At 41.1% G+C, this 3,693-nt stretch overlaps 1 long non-coding RNA gene across 1 annotated transcript; it reads right to left on the reverse strand.

Moving 5' to 3' along the window:
- Positions 1-308: 308 nt before the first annotated feature.
- On the reverse strand, positions 309-2,081 carry LOC124383268. The gene is made up of 5 exons (XR_006925246.1): positions 2,035-2,081; positions 1,880-1,928; positions 1,464-1,551; positions 1,153-1,311; positions 309-951 (listed from the first exon to the last, which is right to left on the reverse strand). It is a non-coding gene; the product is annotated as an uncharacterized LOC124383268 (long non-coding RNA).
- Between the last annotated feature and the right edge of the window lie 1,612 nt (positions 2,082-3,693).

The raw sequence follows: 3,693 nt of genomic DNA on the forward strand, positions 1-3,693 counted from the left end.
ACCATTTTCAGGAAAAAAAAGGTAATTTAGAATTTGATTGCCACAGTAGGATTAAAAAAATTGGGGGTTGGGGAAAAATAAGTGTTACTAAAAAGAAACGTATCCAGGAATATTTTGCAAATATTAGGTTAATTGGCAACAGGCCAGTAACATTACTGGGTATAAAAAAAAGAGTATGTTAGAAGAAAAGTTGGGCAGAGATTCTCCAATCTGCAAAAAAACTGTGTCTACAAATTGTGGAACAATTTTAGTTCCCCAACATAAATTGCAAAAAATTTAAATATCTCATCAACTACAGTACATAATATCATGATAAGTATCTGGAGAAATCTATTTCAGACTAAAGAAGAGGAGGACTATCCGGGTTGTTATCAGCACTCAGTTCAAAACCTGCTTCTCTAATAGTATGGGGGTACAATAGTGCCTATGGAATGGACAGTTTGAACATCTGTAAGGGCACTATAAATGCTGAAAGGTATATACAGGTTTTATAACAACATATTCTTTCATCCAAAAGATGCTGTCATCTCATCAAGACAATGCCTTCAGTCCACTTGTAATAAAAGAAGCTGCTTAATGACAGTTGTTTCTGTTTGCTTTTGTAAGCTCATTGCACTCTCTAAACTTTCAGAACACAGGTTTCAAATGTCTTGTTTCTTGCAAAGTCTCCACAAGGCCTTTCAGATCAGTCTCCTCCTCCTCCAGCATAGCAATGTTCTCCACATGTATTCAAACTGCAGGAGAAGGTGAGACTCCCAATGTCTCTCACACTCCTAAAACACGCCCATACCCAAGAGCATCACAGCTGCAAATTGAAAAAAGATCTACAGCAGTCATAGCTCAGACAAAAAAACTTACCATTAGTATCTTTTCACAATGCTGTAACTTTAGTCTTATTTCACTGTTCCTGTACTGGAGGAGGATGTTAGCATTCTGCTGTTCTTCACACCCCTAAAACACACGCGTGGTTGAAAAGAGTTTCAAACTTGCGTGTTAATATTTCTGTATGAAATGGGTAATTTATAATAATTAAGAATTTGGAACAAATAATTTCTTTTCATTTTGGTAACATAAAACTAATCATACAGCAAAAATATGAAAAGTCTTCATATATCACTAAAGCTGTGTGATGCAGGAGTTGTATCTGCTTACATTCGTTAGCTCGTCTCACTTCTTGTTACTTTCATAAAGCAGGTTCCTGTCTCCTATACTGTTCCTCACAGGGTCTTTCAGACCAGTCTTCTCCTCCTCCAGTTGTGTGATGGTCTCCACAGCCTTTTGATTTTTTTCTTTTGCTTCTCATAAAAAGACCTGAAAGTACATTTATTATAGCCTTATCGTCTTCATATACTTCTACACACAATTTCAGACACTTGTATTAAATTACTGATCATTCATTAGAACACCCATAAATGTATTGCCGAGGAAATGAATTGCACATTCACAATAGTATTCATGCTTACATTAAAAGGAAAGTTTATCTTCAGTCTCCTTCATTTCTTTTTACTTGATCTTTAGATAAGTGTAAGCCTCCCACTGTCACTCATGCTGCTAAGAAACACATGGAGCAGAAGAGCATCACATTTGAATACTTAATGTTTACATCTGCAAATGGTGAAAAATATGCTAAAGCAATCATAGCTTAAATGAAACCACACTAATCTCAATAACCTTTTGAATTTTTTTATTCATTATGCTGCCTTTGATCACATTCCTAAAACACACACATAGAGCTTATTTACATTATCTTATTTACATCTGCCATCTAAAATCTAACTTGATAAAACAATTAAATATTCCTTATATGATCTAATCATAAAACAAACCTTAAAAAAATTTCATATTACAGTATTTTTGCTCACACTCCTGAAACACTCACCTGGGGCAAAAGTCTAGGGCTTAATGTAGACATCTGCAATGGGCTGCACCTGTTAATGAATAAAATCTATTAAGTTAAATAAATAATTTTGATTTTGGTAAAATGATAATCATGCAGCATAAATATGAAAAGAACACATATTGATCTACTCATACTTTTACGAGTCCAGGATCTCCTCCAGCTCCACCTATATAACCAAACCCTATGGATAGGAAGCAAACCATTGGTATTCTATGCCACAAATAAATAGAACTTAAAAATAAAATAAAGACAGTCTGATCTAGTGGCATAAAACTTCTTAATGATGGCCACAAGAGTATTTTCTGTGGAATATGCTGCTTTAAAAGTTTAGACTGGTCAGACAGTAGCAAGTCAGACATTTGATTTTAGACAACCATTTTAATAGACTTGTTTGTATCAAGCCTGATAAATTAGTCTTGAAAATAACAAACAGCAACATGCTGTAATGCTGTAACAGATGAAATGTTTCACCGGCTAATTAGGTGCAGCTTCCCTAATAGTTTATTTCATTCCCATTGTATAATCACCATAGGATAAACAGAGATCAACCAGATACTCAGGATAATCAGATGTTGGGGGAACAGTGTCAGTGAGTAGGACATAGACTGGAGTAGTTCCCAATATCGATTCTCTTGGTCGTCATTTCGCAATACAATGAAAATCTACCTTAAACAACCTTTATGCTGAATTTTCACAGCTGACAGCAGCTCTGAGTTGTTTTGATGTGATATTTGTGATTTTTAGGAAGAAGCTGAGCACGACCACATTTTCAGCGTTAAAAAGGTGGATATTTACATCCTTTCTCGAAAACGAAACCTAAAGTTCCCCATTCGGCTCGGGGAACTAGGGTTCCCCTTCAGGAACTCGAGCTGCGTCGAACGCTATGGGAACGCCCTGCGTGACCACGCCTGAACCACGTGTGAAATCAGCCAATAGGCAAGCCGTGACGTCATAGACAGGCGACGTCGCGTAAACCAGGAAGCTACAAGATGGCTGTGCGGTGGTAGCGACATTAGCTTCTGCTAGTTCAGGTAAGCGCTTTGAGTGTGTTATCTGTGCAGTCATGAGCTTATATGCAGGCAAAATTCTGTCTGCGTGTCTCCTGCTTGCCCGATTCATTTCGGGGTGACACGCAGCCGATGTGTTGTTTGCTTAGCTTAGGAGCGTGCTTAGTCGGCTCTCGAGGGTATCGGTTGTTAGCATTTTAGCCGTGTGGCTATGCGCTCCGGCTGCTAGCCGAGCTCCCGTTCCCGGGGATTGCGCTCGTTTGGTATCGGTTCTTTTCCGGTGTGTGTGACGGTGCTCTGTATTTCTTCCTCCGAGGTGGATGAAATTTCGATATTAGGGGAAGCATGCCTGGCGGCTGCTTCTTCTCCCGGTGCGGGCGGCGCAGCATTACATGTCTCTCTCCGAGGAGGTTGAGCTGGTGGATGCTGGCGAGCCTGCGGACCTCACAGCCTGTGCTGTATATGGAGCTCCTTGTGGTCGTGGCACGGGCCGGTCCGAGCTGGATTAGCTTGGCCGGTCGTGTGGCGGGAGCAGCGCGCCAGTGAGCTGGTTGTGCGCTTCCTGCACTGTGTCACAGCCTCAGCGCCCCTGATCTGCGCACCGAGGTGTCTGGGTCCTGGAGGCCCGTGGACGCGCATGCTTTTCCGATGTTCTTCGCCAGCGCGAATGTTATTGATCTGCGTGGCGCGGCTACGGACGTTGCCGCTTGTGGTGGAGATGCTAGCTAGCTATCTCTCCCGAGTGTTGCGCCTGTGACGGCCATCGGTTTGCTCACGAAGCGCCGC

This window comes from Silurus meridionalis, chromosome 3 (genome assembly GCF_014805685.1).
Source record: "Silurus meridionalis isolate SWU-2019-XX chromosome 3, ASM1480568v1, whole genome shotgun sequence".
NCBI classification, from domain to species: Eukaryota; Metazoa; Chordata; class Actinopteri; order Siluriformes; family Siluridae; genus Silurus; species Silurus meridionalis.